We start from the raw sequence: 25805 nt of genomic DNA on the forward strand, positions 1-25805 counted from the left end.
CCAGGTTAGGATGAGCTTGATGGGGAAAAACAAACCAGACTCTGGGTCTTTGAGCCCACCTTGGATAAAGTAGACTTGTCTTCGCTTCATGCTTACCTCACTAAGCTCTGGCTCTGGAATCACCAGCTGCCTCCTGGGAACTCAAAAGGCATTCCATTTCACCACCACAAAGTGCAGTGATCCTGCAATCCAAGCTTTAGATCCAGGCAGGGCAAGACACTATGGCATCAGGTAGCAAGGCCAAGAGCCTAGTCATTGATGGCATTGATCCTGGTTAATACTCCTGCCACTAGAAACAAGGCCATGACTACACAGGAGAACTGATAACATCACTCCGTGATGATAGTGTAGGCAAGCTTGGTAAAGCTCGCCAACCATTGGAGACTGGCCATTAACACCTAGAATACACAGGGTAGTTCCAGGCTGCGTCCTACCTCACATTGCTCCAACCCACCTTCCCAGTGCCAGTGATGGTGATGCTGCAGAAAAAAAAAACAGATTAACTGCCTTCCGGTTATGAGAGTTTTGCATCCCCTCTGGCTTATTGTGGTACTTTGGATGTGAATGGCTCCCATAGGCTCATAGATTTGAATGCTTGGTCACCAGGGAGTGGAACTGTTTGGGAAGGATTAGGAGGTGTGGCCTTGCTAGAGGAAGTATGTCACTAGGGTGGGATGGATTTTCAAAAATGCCATTCCAAGCCCAGAGTCTCTCTCTTCCTGCTGCCTTATGGGCCTAGATGCAGCCTTCTCCAGCGCCATGTTTGCCTGCATGCCACCGTGCTTCCTGTCATGATGATAATGGACTAAACCTCTGAAACTGTAAACAAGCCCCATTTCAATGCTCTCTTTTATAAGAGTTTCCATGGCCATCGTGTGTCTTCATAGAGGTAGAACAGTGGCTAAGACAGAGCCTCAGTAAACCACCATGATGATGGACTGTGAGGATCTCCATCTACTGCAGCCAGATGAATCACTCTGCCTTGATTCATCTGGACCTGATTCTAAGAAATGTCACCCTGGAAGCCCACCTGTGTGCCTTCACTTGGACTTACACACACTCACTAGGAAGGAATTCACAAGAATGGAAATGCTGAAGAATTTAAGCAGCAACACCACTGAGCTGGTTCTAACCCTGGCTCTGTCCCATTTCCCATGAGGTGCTGCAGACCAGCCTCTTTCCTTTCCAACCTCTGGGTCAGTGGGCCTCTGGATTGGTTTCTTATTGTTGTAATAAAATGCCTGGCAAAAACATAAGGCAGGAAGAGTTCACGCTGGCTCACAGTTTGAAGGCATCCTCCATCATGGCAGAAAAAGACACGGCAGTCTGGTTTCTAGAACATGAGGTAGAACCACATTACAACCACAGCCAGGAAGCAGAAAAGAATTCCAGTGTTTACCTGGCTCCCTCTTTTTTTCCCCCTTTTTATGCAGTTCATTCTACCAGCTCATGAACAGTGCTGCCCACATTCATGGTGGGTCATCGCTCCTCAGTCAAACCTCTTTGTAAATGCCCTCACAGACATATCCAGAAGTATGTCTCAGAGGTAAATCCTGAGCCCAGTCCAGCTGACAGTGAAGAGCAACCATGACATAAACCCTTATTCTCATGATAATCTGAAGGTGTCCTATTTGAAATAGGAGTGGCTCTAGACTGAACAGGACCTTATTCAGTTCTCTCTCTCTCTCTCTCTCTCTCTCTCTCTCTCTCTCAGGATCCAAGGGAAGGATGATAATCTAAGGCTCCCTGCTCTGACTTCCTGGGAGCTGTAGTCTTAAATGGTCCAGACCTTCATAGGAACTACATGGTGGATACCATTTATAACCAGGCAAGAAGCTACTGGCTGAAGAACCTCCCTGAGCCATGAGCATCCATCAGAACAGAAGCCATTCCTACACTCCAACAAAAAACCAAGGCTCCAACACCACAAAGTAATCTGTAATAGAAATGAACGCAGGAGGGCCACTGGTGCTGTTTATTAAAAACCATGGGAGACAAAACATGAGAAAAGAGAGCAGCAGACGTGGCTATGGCAAAGTCCTGTATCCCTGAGGAAGAAAGCAACCTAATACAGGGAGCTGCCATGGCCCACCTGAGGAACTCTTAAAGAGGCAGGAGTAGACATGGCCTATTAAAAGTCTATACCTATAGGTACAGCCACCAAGAATGGAGCAATGGCACATATCCCTCTGATGGGAAGGAGGTACACTAGCTTGTTCACACCTACAGAGGGCTAGGAGGCTCTCCCCTGCTCCCAGTGTACCCATTTCCCAAGCCTCTCACTTCAGACTTGATCATCGATGCAAATGCTACTGCTTAGCTCTGAGAATTGCAGGAACCTCGAGTAGCTGTGTACTCTGGAAATCCCCCGCCCATCCAGACACAAGCGTTCTGCGGGAAGAACCCTGTGGCTCTTAGAAGCTTGCTCATGTTTCCATATGATGCTAAGTAAATGGCCCAGCCTGCCCCTGGGGCTGCCAGGCCAGGCTGAGAGTTTCACAGCATAGTTTCCAAGCCTACCATGTGGCAGTCAGGGCCATGGGTATGTCCCATCTGCAAAGGTCCCCTGGGTCCCGTTTCTCCAATAGCCACAGTATCCCCTCCCAAGACAGGTAAAGTGCCTGACACAAGCATGGAGTGCTGAGTTTGATCTTCATCACTTACATAAAAATCCAGGTGTGATGGTGTACACTTGCAATCCCATCTCTAGGGTTTCCTAGCCAGCCTAGCTAGTCATCAAGTTGCAGGTCACAGTGACATCTCCTGTCTCAAAAAATGGGATACAGCTTCAGATAAGAAAACCTGAGGTTCCCCTCTGACATCTATACATAGACACACACTTATATATTATTTATATATATATATGCACCCAAACACACACATATACAGACATAGACAAAAATAAAATATAAGCCTGTAATCTGAGTAAAGTGCTCAACTAATTAAAATGCTTTCTGCAAATGATTCTTTTACAAATGACTAAATCCAGAACCACATGGAAGAACTTGAGAGTCTCACACTTGGCCCCTGGCTCTGGCAATAACAGCATGTGACCTCAGGTACATGGCTCACGTGCTAACAGTGTGATATCCTTCATTTATTATTTTTAGCCTGGTATCACAATGTGCTTTCACATAATCTATCTTATTCAATTTAGCTCCCCCACAATTGTGTAAGGTGACTGCCTATCCAAGACACACAGCCAGAATGGAATGGAGTCTGGCTGGTCTCCCTGCTCCTACCACCTTACAACGCATTCTGGGAAAGACATCCTTTCATCGAGACTGCCCAGATATTGAGCAATCACAGGGGCCTGCTTCCTCTTGTTTCTTAGGCATCCTGTTTTGTGGATCCTGATTTTCTGCAATCTTAGCTCCTTTCTCTGGGTATTTAAAAGGAAGGACTGCCTTTCAGGTCCAGGTACACGCAAAGCACAGAGAACATCGCCTCCATCCCCATCTCTGCCAGACCAAATACCACCCCAAAGATTATAAAATAGGGGGGGAAGTTTGTGGTGACCATGGGGTGTAGTTAAAATTAGACAGTGAAGCAGAGAGTTTGATCTAGAAGCAAGACCTTCCAGAAGCAGGACAGAAAGCACCATGCCAACTCTGACAATAGTGACATTGGAATACACCCCTCTCATGTCCTTAGACAGCATGACAGGAAAGCACAGCTGCAGTCCCCTAAGCCATGTGCCATGTGGCTCAGGAGCTTGCCGGGCTTGCTGCCCACCAGGCCTCGTGGTCAGTGCTGACTCACAAGAGGTGGACTGAGGGGACAGCCTGGCCCAGCTCTCAGCACTTCTGACTCACCGTCTCTTCCTGGACCACCATACAGCATCCCTCCTCCCAGAAACAACATCCATCTAGGTTTTTTTTGTTTTTTTTTTTAGCTGACAGAGGAGCTTTTTCTTGTTCTTGGGATTGTAAACTGAGCATCAAATGTTCCACAACTTTTTTCTAGTAAGTGTGCTGTGTTGAAAGTTAAAAAATAAATAAAAGCAAGCCGTTTGGGGACTCGAGTCCTGCTGTAACTCACATGCAGCCTTGGTCTATCCCCAGGTTACCCACCCGGAAAGAGCTAAAGGCAAACATGTTTTAGAAACCACAGAACAAAGTAAGCACAGGTTGGGCAACCAGAGCTGCTCAGATGATTATTTTATAATTAATATAAAAGAACCACATACCAGGCAGCAGTAGGCACTCCACATGCATTCCTCTAAGCCTTACCACAGCTCCCTGCATCTGATTTAGTTTCTATGTTAACACTGTAGAAACTGGATCCAAGAGGTTAAGCAGCTTGCCTAAAGTTCCCCGTGGGAGCTGATATCCAAGCTCAGCTGCTTCTGCCACCAAAGCATCTGTGCAGTGACTGAATCCCCCATCTTGCCTTCCCACAACTCAGATCCTACCGCAGGTTCCTGAGTATGCCAGTGTCTGGTTGAGCTGAGTTCCCTGGTCTCTATGTGTCTGAGCAAGCCTCCCTTTCCACCTTAACTAAATCCCCCAGTGCCAGGGATAAAAAGCCCCTGGCTAGATCTCCAAGGGAAAGTGAAACATGAGGAGAAGTTTCTATATGCTTTCCCCATCTGACCAGGCCCATGGCATTCTAAGAATGACCAACCTCAACCAGTGTGTACAAGACTCCAGTTCCCAGATCCCTAGGAAAACTCATCTGGGAACAGAGCAAACTCGCCCTCAAAGGCCCCTATTGGCTGCAAATGTCATCTCTCAGGATTGAGCCTGCTCATCTGCAGACAGGCTGATGTTTATGTACAAAGGAGTCATCTGGCTGCTGACCTGATGCAGAGGACCATACTGTATCCTGTGCTGGCTCCTTCCTGTGCACTGTGCACTGTGCCCTGGGGCTGTATAAATGGACTCTTCTTGTCCTTTGGTTTCCCATTTGTTTTGGCCAATGGAAGGTTCTAGCACTAGACATACAATCAGGATGCAACTGCTTTACCAACAGACCCTGCCCTCCCCCAGGCAGCTTGTCGCAAGCATCACAGACCCAGGACACACACAGCCACAGCCATTGTTCAGCAGCCCTCCCTGGCTCTCACTGTGGCTCCCAAGGTGCTGCTTTTGTTCACAGCTTTGGACCTTCTCAAGCTTGAAGAAGACTCCCTTTGTTATGCTCTCCAGAACTGTTGCCACCATGCCTGGCCAGTTCACCAGGCTCCTTTAGGATCAAATAAAGGCAATGCGTACATTTGGGGTTAAGGGAATGTGGCTAAGTGAAGGTTTCTTCTATGGCAGCTAGGCTTTGCCTTTTTATCACCAAAGCCTTTTTAGATTCCTCACTTGGTGCAATTAGTGTTCATGGAAATTAGTAGATACAGGGTAGAGAAATGGCTCATTCGGCAAAGTGCTTGCCATGTAAACATGAGTGGCTGAATTTGTCCCCAGCACCTACGCAGAAGTCAAACACGCTGATACTCACTTGTCCTCTTCGGTGCTGGGGATGTTTACATAGGTGTCACTGGTCAGTCAGCACAACTTAACCAGCAAGCCCCAGGTCCTAGAGAAAGATTCTGTCTTTTTAAAAAGTTGACAACTTCTGTCAACAGGGTGGAAGAGAAGTCCTGAGGAACACCTAAGGCTAACTTAGGTCTTCATATGCATGCACACATGCATGTGAGCCCACACCCACACATACACCCACATCTCTACATACACATACATACATGCAGAGAGAGAGAGAGAGAGAGAGAGAGAGAGAGAGAGAGAGAGAGAGAGAGAGAGAGAGAGAGAGAGAGAGAGAGAGAGAGAGAGAGAGAGAGAGAGAGAGAGAGAGAGAGAGAGAGAGAGAGAGAGAGAGAGAGAGAGAGAGAGAGAGACAGAGAGAGAGAGAGAGAGAGAGAGAGAGAGAGTTTAAAGACTAAAGACAGCATTTCTCTGTGTAGCCTTGACTGTCCTGGACTTACTTTGCAGACCAGGCTGGCTTCGAACTCACAGTGATCCACCTGCCTCTGCTTCCCGAGTGCTGGGATTAAAGACGTGTGCCACCACGCCCAGCCTTAACCTCAGTTTTAATTCCCTGGCAGCAAATTCCTCGAAGACTAATGAGAGCTACACGCACTCACATTCAGTCACTCAGTACCCTCACCAGGTCAACTCATGACAACGTGTTGCAGAAAGTACTTAAGTCCATTGAAAGTCATTCACTTCTCTGTCAGCAACAGAACTTGCTTGTAGTGCATATAGATTCATCTTTGACAGGACTGAGGAAGGTGATGGAGGCCCGCCTCCCACGCCCATAGAGAACACAGATAACAAGCAGCAGTGTAACAAGAGCTACAAAACACAGGGCGACTCAACATTTTCTGGAGTTCCCAGGAATACTTCATGGAGGAGTAAGCATTTCTTTCCTCTAAAGGAAGGCAAGGAGCTCAGCTCATGAAAAGGATGGATGAGAGCATCCCAGATACAGGGTACCGTACACGGGAAGATATAGAAGCAGAAGAGAGGGTGAGGTACTCCACATGTCATAGATAGGATATGATGACTGGAGCTTGGATGGTGCATGGGAGCTGATGGCTATCAAGACCAACAAGGTCACCATGGCCTTCAGCCATGCTTAGTATTCAAAAGAAGTGCAAAAACGAATGTGCTGAATTATAAACGATCAACTGTACTATAAAAACAAAGTAGAATTTGTAATGACAAAAGAAAACATGGCTATCTCATTTCTGCGTTCATATTCACACTCTAGAAAAAAAAAGAGAACTGAAAAGAAAGTCAATATCATATACTTTGAAGTTGTTTAAGTAATTGTTGAGTTCGTATATTCTGTGAATTGGTGTAATGCAGAAAAAACTCTAAAAAAGGGAGTTAGAAGAATGGATGTGTGGATGGATAGATGGATGGATGGATGGATGAATGATTTATAGAAGAAAGGCAGAAGTGAAGGAAGAAATTTATAGATAAATAACAGAGCTAAACTTAAAGCATATAAATGTTGATCCTTCTTTCTAACTCAATAAGTTCTGCCAATGCCATGAAAAAAGAGAGAGAGAGAGAGAGAAAGAAAGAAAGAAATTGGAAAATGCCTAAGTAAATTGAAGCCAAGCTTTAACGTCCCGGGGCCTTGAGAACATCCTGTGCTGACCCTGCTCCAGCCCACAGATAGTGAGAACGAGGACCAGTGTGCCCATCCTTGCCTCCTCTTGGCTTTGCTCCCCTGGACACCATGTAAGTCACGTGTGGGATTCCTGCAAGAAAACAGCACGCTGGGGAGCATCACAGACTGTAAATTCCAAGGAATGTTACAACCAATAGAAAGAAACCCTTGCAATTTTATCAGCCACAAACAGCTCCAAGGAAAGTCCGGGTCAGTTTTCAAACCTGGCGATACCTTTGTGGTCGAAGGGCAGCCATGAAAAGGCCAGTTTTCCCCTGCCACTTTCCCAAAGGACAGAGCCCTGGGCTGCTCCAGTTGTGTTTTCCCTACCTGTGGTTTTATGGTTGAGCCAAATCAATAAACTGAAATGTAGCTTTGGTTCGGATGACTCGCAAGGAGGAAAGCAGCAATTTTGCCTTCAAAGAGACAGAGCCCGGAGCCAGGAAATGAGAGTTATGTTTCCGGGCTGCACTGGGAGAACACAGAGCTGTAGACTTCAAAGAGCTACGCTCTCACCAAGTCCAGGGGTGGCTGGAGCAGGTCCAGGCTTTGGCAGTGGAAGGGCACCTGCTGTCTGAGAGCAGATGCTAAAAGCGTCGTGTCTGCTGGGAGAGTCAAGGTCATCAGGACATAGATGGCTGCTGCTTCTTGCTTCTGGGGAAATGGGGACCTGTGGAAGACAGATGGCAGCTGTGTAGACCAACAGCAAAGCATGTGAAAAGAGAGGACAGTGCCCACAACACCTTGCTTCTTTCTCTGCTAGACCTCCAAGTCCCTCTGTGGCTTGGGTCAGGCCATTTCTCCTTACTGGGCCTTCATATTCTGCCCCATAAAATGGCACAGCCACAGCCCTCCTTACCTCACAGCTCTGGGGGCAGAGAGCATGTGAGACCAGCTTAAGATTCCAGCGCCATGTAAAGAGGACTGCAGCCTTTGAACACCTCCATTACTTCAGCATTCTTTATATTTCTGTTGTTATGACAAGCCATCCTTCCTTTCTTCCTCTTTAGAGTGTATTATTTGAATTATTTGTATTATTAATTTCATTAGTAGTCACATTCTTATCTTTGCAGTGTCAGCTCTTAATTCCAGCCTCCAACGTTATCCCCTGTGAAGGTGTCCCAGGCTTGGAGGGCTGTAGACACAACCCCAATATTCTGCAGATATCAAGACACAGCAGCATTTAATGCTGACCCAATGCTATGAATCGACCTCTATCCTCCTAAGCACAATCCTAAGCAGAAAAAAAAAAAGCAGTCACAGGTTTCTCTGCACAGGGGAGCCCATGTCGCCTCTCACCCAGGGAAAATCTGAAGGACGCCAAAAGGCTTATTTTTCTAGGATTAGCACAATGACAGGGGATCAGCCATATATATTGTCGGGCCTGACGAGCCAAATAGTTTTCTGTAATTTCTGCAATAATATGAGAAAAGTTGAAAAAGAAAAGGAAAAAAAATGTGTTCAATTTTAAGCCTGTCTCTGTAGACGCCAGCTCCAAAAATAACAGCCCATTCTATGAATTACCAACAACGCTATTTGCAAGACAGTTGCTTGATACAGGAAATGGAACATATTAACAGGAGCTTCCTGAGAGCGGGTAGGGGGAACACTGAGGGAGGACAGATTGACCTAACATAGGCAGCACCTGGGAGGGCATGAGCTTTCAGCTGCCGAGGCGTGTGAGGTGCTCTCCCCCACAAAGCAGGAAAGATCATAGATGTCACCCTGACCCACACTGAGTACTCGGATCATGAGGATGAGGGGGTCTGGCTCTTTCCACACATGATCTAGGGCACTTTCAAACTGCTTGTTAACTTTTGGACTTTGCACCTGATAAAGTGATAATGGGAGAGCAAATGTGATACCAGAATCCAGAGGGACAACATCATAAAAGAAGAGCATATTTTTAATTATTTTAAAAAGTTAAATAGACAGGAAGAAAGGAAGGGAAGGGAGGAAAGGAAGAACAGAAGAGAGGGAAGAAGGGAGGGGTATGGTGTGTGTGTTGTGTGCGTGTGTGTGCGCGTGCAGCGCGAGTGTGTGTGGTGTTTTCAGGGGAGAAACACTTAGAAGAGCATCAAATAGGGTCGATCCTACCTTCAGTAGATGTGTGGCAGAGCCTAACATCAACAGAGCTGTTGCTCCAGGGTTGGGTGACTAAAGTAGACAAAGGGCATTGTTGGAAGCAGGGAAAAAAAAAACCCTAAACCCACACCAGGACTCCAGTAGAGGAGACCTGACTCCCACAGTCACGATCTCTGTGACTGGCATCTGTTACCTCCCAGCCCTGAGCCAGCATGCCTTTCACCTCATGAGAAAACCGTAGAAATGAAGAGGGCTGAGAACTGCAGACGGGCAATAGTGATGGAAGGTGACAGGCGTGGGTCGTCTTCTCATCCCTCAGACGCTTCCTACACAGAAGTCTCAAGAGGAACGGAAAGAGAGCTAGCTGTCCCAGGGACAGCATGCAGAGGCTGCATTGGCACCACCCTAGGGTTCTTTCTGTACCTGGTCCATGAGACTCACAAGAAGCCTCCAAGCAGAAGCTGTGTCCCTCTCAGACTCCCAAGAGAGATGTTTCCCTCTGCCCCGCTATGAGTTGAGGGAACTAGAGAGCCAGCTCCGATACAGCAAGGGACAGCATATGTCTGGAGTCACAGAGGACAGAACCACAGCCACCAGATGTTTCCAGGGGATGAGACATCTTAGTTGGAAAAGGAACTTTCAACCTGTCCAAGTGACCGAGAGAGTAGGCCCCTCCCTATCTACCTATCATGGGGGCCCATTAGTCCCAACTTCACCCTTGACTTCGGACCGTCCTCTCTCCAAGCACCCCATCTTTAGCACTTCAAATGTCAAGGAGCTTAGAGAGAAGAGCCAACCCATAATAAGCCCGTCCTCATGAGTCCCTGGCTCATGGAAAGTTTGAAGCAGGAACTGTACCCCCACCCCAGATTATAAGAGCTACCCCTAACACCTGGGGAGGGGGGCAGAGGAATGGGAGAGGGAGGGGGAATGGGGGGGGGAGTCAGTGACAAGACTTTTCCAGTTGCTAAGGTCGGGCAAGTGAGGGAGACGTTCCCAGCAGGGGCAAATCTGGAGGTGCAGTTTGGGCTCCTGCCCAGAGTTCCATCCCAGGTTGTGGGAACCCAAGAGGCTACAAGAGAGGTTGCGAGCACTCTAGGACAAGGACTAAGGCATTGGACTATAGAAAGGACTAAGACCCTAAAGCCTGACCCTCGATGACCCTCGAAGGATGCCTGGTCTTTCTGTTCGTGAGAACCATCAGAGAAAAAGAGGAAACCCATCCCCGCTCCCATCCCCCACTGACAAAAGACAACTCACACAAAGGAGCCAGGGATTAGAAGGAAGCATGAGGCAAACACCAAAAGTTTTACCACTGGAAATAAAGTTGAATGCGGCCCTGGAATTCACTACGTCCAGCGTTTCCAGGGGGAGGTTTGGAGTGAGTGAGTCACCAAGGACACAATGGTGGGTACTAAGGGCCCCTCAGGGGGATGCAGAGGAGAGTTCAACAAGCTTGGAAAGGATTGGCGGCAGAACTTCTTTCCCTGCAGCCACCCCAGAACTGAAACCATAACTTCCCTCCTTTCCAAAACCTCCAGCTGTGGGCAGCTTGCTGGGCCCCTGTGCTCCTCGAGGACAAGAGGAAACCCAAAACACAGAGAGGGCCATAAATCTCTGCCTGCCCAGGACAGGGCTCTGGCACCTTCCATGTCTCTCCTTCTCTAAAGGAAAAAATAATACATAACTAACAACAATCCCCAGGGTCAGAAGAGTTACCAGGCAAACCCAGGCTCAGTCCAGCTCTTTTTTCTCTTTGACAAAATGTGGGCTTTTCCACACGGCTTCCAGCTGGTGCCTCATGGTATCCCTGGGACCCGAGAAGAAGCATCCTCTCCTTCAAAGGACAAGTATTGGACATATGCTGTACTTCCTAGATACATCCCCGGGGAACGGAGCTCCTTCTGTACCTTCTCCCATAACCATCCACCGCTGACAGGGAAAACCAAGACCTACGTGGGACATGGTTCAAAATCTTCCTAATGTTGCAACCCTTTAATACACAGTTCCTCGTGTTGTAGAGATTTCCCCAACCATAAAATTACTTCCTTTGCTACTTCATAACTGTAATTTTGCTACTGTTATGACTTATGATGTAAATATCTGTGTTTTCCCCAAGGTCTTATAGATGACCTCTGTGAAAGGGTCATTGAACACCCAAAGGGTCCAGACCCACAGATTGAGAACCACTGCTTTGACAGACCAAGAAACTGGAACAGTGGCTCTGAAATAAGAAAAATAGTGAGTTACTGCTGGTCACTAGCTCTTAGCAACAGCTACTCTGGAAAGAATTCCCACACGACAGATGGAAAAAGAACTGAGGCTCTGCGAGCTAGCAAATAGCAAATTACATCAAAACCAGGCTAGAGAGACAGCTTAGCAGTCAGAAGCGTTAGCTTGATCTTCTATAGGGCCTGCACCTATAGGTTCCTCTATCTACATGGTGGCTCACAGCTGCATATAATTCCCATCCCAGGAGATTTGACACCCTCATTGGTCTCAGGCACCACATATATGTGGTACACAGACATGCGGCAGACAAAATGCCCATGCTCATAAACATAAATAAATTGTTCTTTTAAGAAATCAAAACCTAAATTCAAAGGCCTCCTATCTGTCACTTCTCTGGATGCCTCCCCTGTTCTCAACACATGCCCAACCCTCACAAGAGGGAGTTTTCAAAGTTCAGACTGTGAAAATGGCTTTTGTGTTCGGGACACAAGGCAGAATGTCATTTCTGCAGCCTCAGGCCACAGCCTAAAAGAGAACTAAGTAAGACCTGGAGCTGTTGTAAAAATAAGGATTCTGATAAAAACACAGATGGGACGGGAGGGCAGGGTTTGGAGAGAAAGCCCGGTTGGCAATGTGACTACAGCACACGTATGCAGACTTGAGCTCAGGTGCCCATCGCCCGTGGCTCAGTAGTCACATGGATGAGAGGAGCAGGGGCTGAGGGACATAGGAAGATCCCTGGTGCTCAGTGGCTAACCAGGCTGGCCAAATTACAGTGAGTTCTAGATGAAGTCTAAAAACATCTGTCTAAAAAATATTACACTGACTAGTACAGAAATTAAGAAAGACAACCAATGTTGACCTCTGGTTTCCACACTGAAAGTAGGTGTGCATGTGTTAGCACACATACATCACATACACGTAACACAGAGAGAGAGAGGGAGTGTGTGTGATGTTAAACAAAGGGTAAGTGCAAACTGAATGTCACTTATTAAAAATCCGTGGATCCATAAGTGTTTCTGATTTTTTCAGATATTAAAATATTTATATTCCAAGACAAGAATGCATACAATGAGATGTTTTGAAGAAAGAATCTAAGCCTAAACATGAAATTTATTTATGTTTTGTATACACCTTACACAGACTGAAGTTAATTTTATGCCATATTTTAGAGAATGTTTACTTTTTTTTTTTGTATATGGGGGCAGATAGATGTGTGGACATATGTGTCACTTGTTTACAGGTGTCCAAAGAGTCCAGAAAAGGACATCGGATCACCTGGAGCTGAAGTTACAGGTAGTTGCAACTCATTTCACATAGGTGCTGAGAACCAAACTCAGGTCCCCTGGGAGAGCAGCAGGTACTTTACCACAAGTAAGCCATCTACTGCTCCAGCCCCTTATGTAGTATTTTTAGCATGTTAATGTTTACACAGCAACCTAAAGTCACATGAAGTCAGACGTGGAATTTTCCACTTCTGGCATCATGCTGATGCCAGGCTATGAAACATTTCAACTTTTGGATTCTCGTATTAAGGATGCTCAGCCTATGATAATATTGTAATTCTCTTCCCTACTGAAGCAATGCTGGGCTTCTGAACATCTCCAAGCATGGATAACCCATAGCTAGACTCTAAGATCCTGCCTCATGGGCTCAAGGATACAGGAAAGAGCCCTTCGTTCCGGTGTTTACTTTCTAGTGAGGAGTGCTGATTAAGTGAAAAGCCCCCAGCTCCCTGCAGGTCAGTTCCACATCGGGTCTAGACTTCTATCTCAACCTCCTGCATCAACCAGAGACAGAGAGACAGAGAGAGGAAGAAGAAAGTACCTCTGGGCTCCTAGGATATGGATAAGGGGTATCATAAGCTTGGGGGAGAGGCAGCCACTAAGGGATGAAGTGCACAGTGTTTAAAAATCAAGACTCAAGGCCCTCAGGTAGGTGCAACTTAGTGGTAGAGCATTTGCCCAGCATGTCCAAAGCCCTGGAATCTAATCCTAGCCAAAAAAAGTTCAAAGTCAGCATCAGACTTCCACTTTAACTCTGAGCTTCAGTTTATTCTGTAAAGTAGGAACAATATTAGTACCTATCACAAGAGTCGTTGTGAAGATTAAAACATACAAATGCAAACAAACCATCCTTGGCATGGATCTGGCCCATTGCTAGTGCCCAAAACTACTGTCTGTAGACATATGGATGTGGGCTGGCACAGCTCAGTTGTAGACTGCTGGTCTGCCATTCACAAAGCCATTGTCTCACTCTCTACTGCCAAAAATAAAAATGATAAAATAAAGATTATTAGCTTATTAAGAAAAGATTCAGTAGGCCAGAAAGTAAAGATCGCCTGCTATTTACCAAAACCTGTCTGGAAGCCCCCATGTCTGCTCCCAGCCTGGCATTCCTCTCAGTCTCCCAGGAGATATGGTTTGCAACAGTAAAGTCATCTTTTTAGGTCACCTCTGATGTGTATACATAGGGCCTGAGTCAAAAGGACATCTGATGTCTGTGAACCCTCAACTCACTCGTTAAAAACCTTACACATACTGACACCCTATGGGCTTTGAGGGCCATTTGGACAGAGGAGCTCAGGATCTCTGTTTGCAGAAGAACGGAAAGGGCTTTCCCATCATGCTTCAGTTCATGCTTCCTGTCAAGGCCCTTGTCCTTGTGGGGAAGACGGGAGCATGAATGCTGTGGCCGGGATACACACGGCCTGAGCAGTTGCATTCACTAGTTTATTAAACACATTCTCTAGACATTGGTGCATTTCTGGAATAATGCCAAGATGCTTAAGAGCCAAGGCCTTTCCTTAAGTTTGTAGGCCCCATGAGGGGAGACCTCATAAGTTTGGTAAGGTTAGCAAGTCTGAAGGAAAAGTGTGAGCTCTGGCATGCTGGGCAAGCACAGAAGTGAGGCACACTGAGGGTAACATACATGCAAGTAAGGGGATAGGGTATGGGTGCAGTCCCTAGGCACCCGAGGAGACACAAGTACACAGGAGCTCAGTGCATAAGAATATGACATGGAGTGACAGTTTGGGATGAAAGAATTAGAGGTGATGATTAAAAAGCAGAAAGGGGGCCATAGGGATTGCTCAGTCGGTAAAGATACTTGACACCTGACAGCCTGAATTTGATTCCTGGGACACACATGGTGGAAGATGAGAATCAACACTACAAATTGACCTCCATACGTGTACTGTGACAAGTACACACACACACACACACACACACACACACACACACACACACACACACATTAAATAAGTAGATAGATAGATACATAGATAGACACATAGATGATAGATAGATAGATAGATAGATAGTTAGATAGATAGATAGATAGATAGGTAGGTAGGTAGATGATAGATAGATGATTGATAAATACATAGATAGATACATAGATAGATAGATAGATAGATAGATAGATAGATAGATGAACAGATGGACGAACGAACCAACGGACGGACGGACAGACAGACAGACAGATAGAGCGGTGGGGCATGGAGCTGTGGATGCAGCTCAATGGAAGAGTCCTTGCCTAGCTCTGGACTTAATCTCAGACACTGGGTTAGAAAGGAGGAACAGAAAGGCACTCTATGCTATGGAGCACAAAGGCAAGAATCCAGATGTTAACATTCCAGGCCAGCTTGGTCTGCGACCTGCTGTGCAATCTTGGCTCACTCCCATCCCCACTCCAGGTCTTGGCTTCCATAATCTCCATGGTGGATGGAGCTGCACAGGGCACCCCCAGCCCCAAAGACTGGAGTATCTCAGATCCTGAGCTGGCATGGGCTAGCTGGGACCTCAACTGCAGCGTGTCCCCACTCAAGGCTCTGAAAGATAACCATCAAGAGCCTATTTCCAAAATAATTTCTTTAGCAAACCCAGATTCACAAATAAAATTGTGCAAAGCAGTTTCCAGGCTGTTTGCTTTGTTTTGTTTTGTTTTAACTATGCCAACAAGAAAAATCTCAGAGTCCAATCATCCTCCCTAGACCATTCTGTGGCTTTCACTAAATTCTACCTGATACTTCCACGGATAGCTTTCAGCCTGTTTTACCCACTAGGTCTCCCCCTGGTTCATCAATGCTCTGACCCCATGCTGTATGGATTCCTAAGCCACCTGAGAAACAGTAGCTGAGTCATACCTTTCTCTGTACAGAATCTTAGCCACTCCACACAGCAGGCCCAGAACTGAGCACATGGTGAATATAAGAAAAGACAAAATTGGGCACTGGTGGTACATACCTTTAATCTCAGCACTTGGGAGACAGAGGCAGGCAAATCTGTGAGTTCAAGGCCAGCTTGGCTTACAGAATAAGATCCAGGATAGCCAGGGCTACACAGAGAAACCTTGTCTCAAAAAACAAAAACAAAACAAATGGGGTGGGGGTAGATAGTAGCCCAGATCTGAATGCTTCTGAGATTGTTTGGGGTGGGTTTTAAAATATGCCCCCCCTTTCCCTGACCTTGTAACACACAGCTTCTGAGCCTGTGGGTCACCTGACACTAATTTTCCAGATGGCTAGACAGACTGGGAAATGCCTGGGCCCATCTCTCTCTAGTGCTTATCACCTCTGCATCATCCCTGGCACCTCCAGGTAGGCCATCCACTTCCCATAAGCCTGCAGTCTAATAAGCATGGCTCTGAAAAAAAAAAAAGCCATGATAGCATATAGCCCATCACATCCTAGAGAGAGTGATGGTCAAGATGGGGAGGGCTATCAACCCTGAAAATGACCCCTACTCAACAAGCAAGCCTGCCCTGGTATCTCCTAGCCCTGTGGCTCCATTCCACAAGCCCTCAATGCTGACAGAGCACCAAGCGCATCCACGGAGCCCCAGTCAGAGTGTCTGTGCAGGATGACATCACAGTCCGCAGCTCTGAGGAACACACAGCCCCTGCCAGCCTGTGGATTAGGCTGTGGTTAGCTGGAAGGGGACTGCCCTAAGGCTGATGGGCAAAGCCCAACTATCCCCATCTACAGAGCCAACTGGACTCCTTAGCCACAGCACAGCCCCATGCTATCAAAGAACTAACTCAAGCCATTATAAGACATCCCCCCCTAACCATTAGTGCTCATTCTGTGGAGTGGTACTATGAAAATAAAATTCCTCCAAAACCTGGGGAAAACACACAAGTACAAGATTTACAATCCTGTGACATAGAAGGCAATGCTTTTCATGACCTTGTCTGGATCTTCTTCCTGTGATGGGACAAATAGTCTCAGGGCTGGAGTGAAAGGAAGTGGTACCTGGCTGCCACCTACTTTCTCCAATCAATAAATCTATACCAACATTACACCTTTCCAAAAGGCTGCCACCTTCCCAGGGCATATCTGTCCCCCACAAGACCCCACCTTCCCACACATAGCTCCCTGACAAATATGCTGCTATACTTTAGTAATCAACTGGTCTTCTTGTCGCCCCTCTCCTCTGACCACTGTGCCCCACAGGAGGACAATGCCCATGGCCCCCAAGAAAAGTATGAAAGAGTATGAGGGGTAACTGAATCAGGAAGACACAGTTAGTCAAAAGCAAATAGTCAGAACCCCAAGGGGCTGCCTGAGAGACAGCATGACATGATCAGCACAGAACTGTATAGGTGGGGGGGTGAATGCTAAAAAGACAGGGAATTAGAGGCTCAGGGAAGATCAACAGAATCTGTGAGCAGATGGATACTACACTTGCTATGTAGACTGGACTTTCATTGGAACTCAAGACACACTCAGAATAGGAAGTGCTACCCTGGTGTCTTCTGGGATCCTGGGGAGGTGGTAGGACTTACCTTCACCTACCTATCTGGCAAAAAAAAAAAGTCTTCCATTTTTAAGAACCCAGATCAAGAACCATGTAATCTCTAAAGCTACGTCAGGTTTTCCAGACCCTTTTTTCTTTTTTTCTTCAACCTGTATAAAGATACTTGCGGCCCCCATGGTATGTCACTGTGTTTCACAGCTGGGATTTCTAATATTACAAATACCTTAAGTTTCTCAAGTAGAAAGACATTGTCTCCTTTATCTTTATCTTTCTGGAGCCTAGAGAAGTATTTAGCATAGCATGCTTGTTCAAAGAAAGGAAGGCTGGATCGGTAGAGGGATGGATGGATGGATGGATGGATGGATGGGAGATAGTGGGTGGATGAATGGTGAATGGTAGTAGATGGATAGATGATGGATAGAGCATGGTGGGTGAATAGATGGTTCTGGATTTCACAGCAGTAACAGGGTCAATGAAAGTATTCTAACACTGCCACCTGCCAGAAACCAAAATAAATAAAAGTGTTTAACCTAATGATCTTTGTCCTCTGTCTGTCTTTCAACTCCACCGGTGCTGAAAGACCTTGTCAGGCTCCTACCCAGAACTGAGCTAGGTCTTTCCTCTCCCAAAGACTTATGGGAGAGGAAGAGCCATGACTGGATCCTGGCCCCAGAACAACCCTTCAGTAATTGCATGTTTCCAGACAGACATAAATAGACAGATTAGCCTTTCTGCATTTTTCTCATAAAAATAACAACAGTTCCTAAGCACACTGGCATGAGTGTGGACATTAAGCATTGCAACCTGCTGTTCTTGGCGGCCAGGGCTGGCCTTCCTTTCTGTTCCCCCCAAACTGCCTCCTCCAGGCTCTTGGAGGCTTCCTCAGGCCTGGCTCTGTCCCCTATCACCCCAGAGCAGGTTGGCAGCCAAGCCCTGAGACTGGCTATGGGCTTTTATGAGCATCATGTCCATGGTTGGCTGTTGGCTGGCTGGATCTTTATCTGCTTTTAGTCATTATGTAACTCAAAATGTTATAACACCAAAAAGAGAATATATGCCCCACTTGGTACTAGAGGAAATGGGAGGAGATACTTGCTTTGTCTTTGTCCTAACCTAGAACAGCAGCTACAGTGCTGACCTTCATAGCTCGCTCTCACTCCTGGTCCTTTCTACCACTCCTCTTTCTTTCTACTTTCCTCCTCTCTCCCTCTACTCTCCTTTCTTTCCTCCCTCCCTCCCTCCCTCCTTCCCTCCCTCTGTCTCTTTCTCTATTTTCATAACTGAAGGCCAAGGCATCTGTTCCCCTGGTTTCTCTAAACCTCGATTTTCTCTACACCTAACGTAGGCCCTCCTCGGCTTCAGAGCCCAAGAATCAGAGCCAAAGCCTTAGCAGACCTTCCTTTCTAGGACCCATCAAGTCCTAAACTGAAGGAAGCTCTCTCCTCAATCTTCTGCCAGATGCTGTCTAATAAGGCCACTAGCATGAGATGACCATGGCTCTCTCTAGAAGACAAAAGGTTATTCCATGCTCCCATACTTGCAGGACATAAATAACCTCCCTATGATGCTATTACTCTTTATTGCCTTCTCTGGATAACCCTAGATAAGACATGGTGCTAACTTGTATCAGGCACGTGTCGCATACCAGTCAGCCATGCAAGACAACCCCCACGTGGGTCATATGGGGAAAGGGACATGGATTTGAAGCCTGTGGTTCCAGGTTGGGTCCACCTCTCTCCATTGCCAGACTCAGAAGAGTCATTTTTCCCTCTGTGAAATGCATGAGTAAAAATGCTGGTGCTGAGCCAGATCATCATGGCTGTGGCTGGGGAGGAGGCAGTGGAAGAGGTGGCAGAGAGAAAGGGGTCTCTGAAACTCCTATCCTTTCCAGGCCTATGGATTCCTTTGTCTGCAGCATACCAAGGAAGTCTGGCCACTCCACTGCATAGAGTGCAGGCCACCAACTGAGTCCCGGTTTAAGAGAAATGGAAAGGAAAAGCTACGCTCAACCTGCCAATTGCTTAAGCTAACAGCTTCAGAGGAGCATCTCCAGTAAGTGTCTGTGTCTTGATTAATTCTGTCCAATGACTGCTTTGAGCTACCCCACTATCACCTCTTCTGGGCATAGCAGGATCTTAGTTGCAGCTCCTGAGTCAATGATGAGCAGTGAAGAGTGGTTAAGAGGAGATTCTAAAAAGATTTAACACTGCCTTATGACGTCTTTGATCATGGGGAAGAGAGTTCTATCAAAGTGTATTGGAGAAGGATGCTCCAAATAAACAAACAAACAAACAAACAACAAAAACAGTAGGCCAGAGAGATTCTCTAGTTGGGTCAAGACACTGCAATTCAGCTGATTCTACTCAAATATTCCCTCTCCAAGTCTGTATTTCTGGCCTTTCTTAAGCCACGTCCTTGCTTTCTCCTGAGATCTGGTATAGCCATAACACCATGCTGTTCTGGACAGTTTCACAGCCACCCCTTTTGACACATGACGCTGTGAAGTGATTACAATAGCCCTCTGGTCCTCCGACCATGACTTGTACCTGAAATATTCCACTTCTTTCCTTCCAGTGCAAGTAGAAACAGCCAGCCCCACAGACCCTGCAACCCTCACTGTGTGTGTCCCCTGTGAATCCTACAGTAGTGACAGCCTTCAGTAGTGGCCAACCTGTGGAGCCTGTGCTTTCTGTAGGTACTTCCATTCACGCATCATCAAGTGATTCTTTTGAAAAAAAGAATTATTTGCCTCTGTAAGTCATGCACTGTCAGTATTCCAGATTTCTGGGGCAAGGGAGTTAGCTCAGGAGGAGGAAGTACTCACTGTGCATGTATGAGGCCCTGAGTTCACTCCCCAGTACCCACATAAAAGGCTGAGTGTAGTGACATTTGCTTGTAATCTCAGCACTTGGAAGGCAAAGACAGGTGAATCCTGGGGTTGCTGGCCATCCAGACTAGTCTACCTGAAAACTTCCAAGCCAATGGGTGATCCTTTCTCAAAACCCAAAATGAAGGCTCCTGGGCAATGAAACCTGAGGTTGACCCCTGACCTCCACATGAATATTCATACTTATGGACACATACATGTTTGACACATACATAAACCCACTCATACATACACACACAAATATTCTATTTCCTATTGACAAGAAATCCATGACAATCAGTTCTAATATAATCATAACCTGCATAGATAAATATCCAGCTATTCCTCAAGGGTCTGCTCTCTCTGGTAGTCCTTGTCAAAAGCTGAATCAGAAGCTAGAGGGAAAACAGAAAAAACTACAAATACAGCAAGCAGCTAGGAAGCCATCTCATACAAAACTTCCTATAATTGTGAGAAGGCATGAGATCGTGGAAAATTACATTCGCTCTTCAGGGGTCCTAAAGGATGGCAAAACAGCAAATGTTCAGAAGTCACCATGGATTCCCTTCTACCTATGGACTTGCTTGTAGCTTGTAGCTGCTTGTTCTACCTAAAACACACAGGGTACACCAGCAGCTGGAGACCCAGGGGATGAGTCTCAGTTTGAGCCAAAGGACATTTACTGTAAATTTCCTTCCTGCTTCATGGAAGCTGCTCTTTGTTCCAGGGCCACAGGGGACACTTCGTATCTTCTCAAGATGCTCTAGCATCCACAGCAAAGGGCCAGGTGTCCCCAGCAAAGTCTGGGCATCCTCAATGACAACTTAAAAAAGATCTCAACCTCAAGGTTGTCCTGTGCTGCAGAGCTAGCTTTGTCAGCTTAACCTCTGTCTCAAAATAAAAGTCAAAAAGATTTATGACATAGCTCAGTGGTAGAGCACTTACCCAGCATGCATGAGACCTTGATGCAATGCACAGTACCACTAAAGCCATCCTTTCCTTTGAGTGAAGAATAAACCCTCCAAGGACATTGCAAACAGATCACCTATATCCCCTGTTCAGATGTAGCCAATGGACAGCTAATTCTCCACATGGGCAGGGGAGAGCAAGGATTGCCTCTGAAACAAACTCTGGTACCCACGATTTGATCGCTCCCCCTTGGTGGGGTGGCCTTGCAGGCACACAGAGGAAAGGAAGCCAGGCTATCCTGATGAGACCTGATAGGCTGAGGTCAGATGGTGGGAAATCCAGACAGATGCTAGGACTTGCTGCTGGACTCTCAGTGGAGTGCAGAGAATGGTATGGAAGAATAGAGGGATGGAAGGACCCAGAGGGTTCAGGAGCCCCACAAGGAACCAGCGGAGCCTGTACAAACTGTAGCACCAACCAAGAAAAATGCATGAAGTAAACCTAGACCCCCTGTTCAGATCTAGCCAACGGACAGCTCATTTTCCACGGTTGTGGGGAGAGCAGGGACTGCCTCTGACATGAACTCTGGTGCACTTGATTTGACCACTTCCCCCTTAGTAAGGAGGCCCAGCAGGCATATAGAGAAAGGGAAAGCAGACTATCTGGATGAGACCTGATAGGTTGTGGTCATATGGTGGGGGAGAAGGTCCCCTTCTGTCAGGTCTAGGGGCGAGAAAGAGGGAGGAAGAGGGAGGAAATGGGAAGATAAGAGCTAGGAGATAACAATCAGGATATAATCTGAATAAATTATAATAATGTTTTTTTAAAACTTTTTAAAAGAATAAACCCTCTTCGTTAACTTGTGGGTCTACAACAAAGGAAGTCTCAAGACCCTCAGGTCAAACCACTTCTGAAAAGGACCATACTTTCTTGATTATGTTCTGCCCATAGGTTTTATCCAGTCTTGATTCCACAGCCTGTATGCTCTCCTGTCTTTTCTCTTTGAGCAGCATAAAACCAGACATCAGATGAGTACTTGATGAAGCTCAGAAAAGATGGGTTAGCCACAGGAAGGTAACAGAATGGAGAAGCTGGTAGGCAATTGAGGATGGAAACCTGACCTCATATGACCCTGAACTAGATTTCACTTGCCTGCTCCACGTTGCATAGGCTTCGCCTTGCAGGGAAATATATTGGTGAGCTCAGAGCCTCACGTACCTCACCATCAATCTCTAGGAGGTTGGCTCCCCAAGTGGATCATGGTTGTGCTGGTTTTATCTGAAACAAAAATAGACTCTTGAAAGTGTTCCAGCCATTGGGTCATTGGTCCATTGCTTTCTTCCAGCACTGGCTGGGATCCCTCATCCTGAGATCACTCAGAGCCCATGGCCACCACGGGTACAGCTGGTTTAGCTGACATGGTAGCTTATTCTCCACAGCTTGTTCTTCCCTCGGGCCCCTTAGATGCCTCTTCGATATGAAGCTGCACAGAATGAGTGAGGCCAAGCACTCAGACATCTTCACCATCAGCCAAGTCACAGGCCACCAGCGCCAATCACGGTTCTCCAGGGGAATGACTCAGTTATCACTCAGGACAGCCGCCACCCTTTCTCAGGCTCTCGGACGTGCTGTGAGGACAGGTCTTTCCACGTTGAACTCTTTCAGCTCTGTGGCCATCTAGTCATGTATTTTACCCTGCCATTGAAAAAGCGCTGAGAGAGCAATAGCCAGCTCCGATTCTGGCCTAGGGCCTTTCTAGAAAGTACATCCAACCAACTTGTCTTCTATTGGTTTTATTCAGTGTCTTTATTAAGGGAGCTGGAGAGATGGCTCGGTTGATAAAGTGCCTGCTATAAAATAATGAAGATGTGAGTTTGGATCCACGGATCCCATTTAAAAGGCCAGCATAATAGAATGTACCTATAAACCCAGCCCTGGGGGAGGTGGGGCGAGATAGGCTTCAAGATTGCTGAAGCTCACTGTCTGGCCAGTGGGCGGAATCAGTGAGTTTTGGGTTCAAGAAGACCCTGTCTCAAAAGATAAAGATGAAAAGCAATCAAAGCTAGATATTTACCACCACCCTCTGCCCTCCATAAATCACGCACACACACACACACACACACACACACACACACACACACACACACACACACAGTGCACATGCCCACACTAATAAGTATATACACAACACTTAGGATTCCTTATGATAATACTTATGTCTTTAAAATACTTGACTGAAGTATTTTATATGCAATCCACATGCTCCTACATCACTGATAATCATCAAAGGAAGTCAGGACAGGAACTCAAAGAGGGCAGGAACCAGGAAGCAGGAGCTGATGTAGGAACTATAGAGGTGTGCTGCTCACTGGCTTGCTCCACATGGCTTGCTCAACCTGCTTTCTTATAGAACCCAGGACCACCAGCTCAGGGATGGTGCTACCCACAGTGGGCTGGGCCCTCCCTCATTGATCACTAATTAAGGAAATGTCTTACAGCCAGATCTTATGGGGCATTTTCTCAATTGAGGTTCTCTCCTCTCGGACGACTTTAGCTTGTGTCAAGTTGACATAAAACTAGCCAGCACATTCTCTAATACAATATCATGGAATTTTTCTTAGGAATGGAGACTTTTCAGCCTCGTCTTATCATTTTAGATTTTTCCATAAAATAGCCTGCAATTCTTTTTGGGATCACATGTTATTAATAAAGTTGAAATCATTCACTCTTTCAATCCATCGTTCTTTGCAGACCACGATTTTTTAATTAGGAAAACGTTCTGCCTCCTGGTGCTGAGATAGCTGGGTAAACTTGGAGAAACTTCAGTCAACTTGGGAATATTGTCCATTTTAATTATCTTTCATATTGAAATGAGTAAATATTTCACTTCAGATATTCTCAGAGATGCTTTCCTTTTGCCTCGGAGTGATTTTTTTCCTTGACAAAAATATGTCAGAAAAAATTATCTCTGTTAATGAGCTTTTGAATGGCTCCCCAATGTTAGCTGCCCAGAATCACAAGCCTATTCCACTTTATGCTACTGCAACGAAAAGGATAAATCTATTTGTGGCCCTAGAAACACCATCAGAAGCCTCTTCCTGCCTATCGGGATGCGGGCTGCAAAGTTGAAGAGCTGTGTAACTGGAACATTAGCCATTACACCGCACTCAAGTTCTTGATTAGTTTTCCCAGCTTCGCTCCTTTTTAAGACAAATCTCAGTCTCCCTGCTCACAGGCTTCGTTCTGCGTAACTACTGCTCCCTAAAAGACTCAAAAACCAACATCTTAGGTTGAGCTGTTCACTTAATGCTGATTAAATATTTCCAGGTGCTTTTACACAAAGAGATCCAAAAGTGGGCGGATTTGTTTACACAAAAGGTCAACAACCTTTCAGAACATTTGATTTACAAAGTCATTCTTTAAAGGTCTGAAGACCGCTAAAAGTCTAACTGATGACAGTAACAAAAGAAAGTGTATAGAGCCATGGTGAAGTATTATTTTGTATTCAAAATTACTTTTGACACAAATTTTTGTAGTTTGGTCTCCGGGTATATAAAATTACTTAATTTTTACTACAGCTTCCAATTCAATTGATTTTTTTTTAACCCAGCATGTTTGGGAACAGTTATTAATTATGCATTCAACCAACCAACTCCAAGTACATTCCTAGTCTATAAACATCTTAATTTAGTAGGAAAATTATTTGTTCTATAACATTGTGTTCTACCAAAATTTATATTCTTATTATCAAAAGGGGGGTCGGCTTTCTCAATGTTCAGTTTGCTAACAAGTTACAACTGCATTTGTCATGGTGGTTTCACCTTTTCCAGGATGAACTTACCAATGCATTGCTGTGATTACTTTGATTAAACTGGATAAAAAGTCACACTAATATTAAAATTATCTTAGTGTGTATCTATCTGAAGTGTCCGTGACACTAATTTAATTCTGGCCTCTTGGTAAGTATTTGAGAAGTTATTTTTAGACTGAAGGAGCCAACACGCTCACTGTTATCTCTTCCCTTCCTATCCATGCACAGGAAAATTTGGAACAGAAAATGAACAAAATTAACATAGAAAAAGAGTCATTTGGTGTAAGTGAGTCATAAAGCAATGTGTAAATCTACCTTATGCAATTATTCTTAGTTATCTTTGGGCATGGACTTAAAATAACCACTTTTTTAATGTGTATTTTTTTTTAATTTTTTTTAGGGAACCTACAAAAATAATAGGTTTCTTTATGGCATCTTTATACATGAATATAGTTTTACTATGCTTATATCCTCCCATCATCCTCCTTGCTCACTCTTTCCAACCCTGCTGGTCCTCTTTCTCCCTGCAAAAAAAAAAGTTTTTGCTTTTGTCATGTGTGTGTGTGTGTGTGTGTGTGTGTGTGTGTGTACATGTTGTCTATGTTTAAGTCTAGGCTGTATATGAAAAATAACATTTCTATATACATATATAGAATCTAGATTATACACATGAGAGAGAAAGCACTTGATGTTTGTCTGTCTGAGTCTAGGTAACCACAGATATTTTAAGATACTGATTTTTTCCACAGACTTATGCCTCCTATACTCTGCATTATCATGAGATTAATGAAGGCTTTCCCCAACTTCCATATTAATCATTAGCTTTCTTAATGATCAAAAATCTAAATAATATTTAATTTTGTATTAAACATGCATTTTAAACTTATCTATAGATAGAGTATGTTATGGTTTTTAGAAGTGTTACCTAAGAATAAAGATTGACACAAAAAATAAACATCCCATGAGCAAGTAGCCACATTTTTTCATATGCCCTACATTGCAGGAGTTTTTAACC

At 45.5% G+C, this 25805-nt stretch overlaps 1 long non-coding RNA gene across 2 annotated transcripts in view; it reads right to left on the bottom strand.

The window, feature by feature from the left end:
• LOC311603152 overlaps nucleotides 1-25805 on the bottom strand; it is a 108406-nt gene that overhangs the window by 60622 nt on the left and 21979 nt on the right. The window contains exon 2 of one of the 2 annotated variants that reach the window (XR_014780973.1): nucleotides 7645-7798. The exons of the other annotated variant lie outside the window; for it this stretch is intronic. This is a non-coding gene — a long non-coding RNA (uncharacterized lncRNA). The remainder of the gene's footprint in view (nucleotides 1-7644; nucleotides 7799-25805) is intronic. 2 annotated transcript variants of the gene reach the window in all.

The sequence above is a fragment of the Acomys minous genome (assembly GCF_964271855.1).
Source record: "Acomys minous genome assembly, chromosome: 8".
Taxonomy (NCBI): Eukaryota; Metazoa; Chordata; class Mammalia; order Rodentia; family Muridae; genus Acomys; species Acomys minous.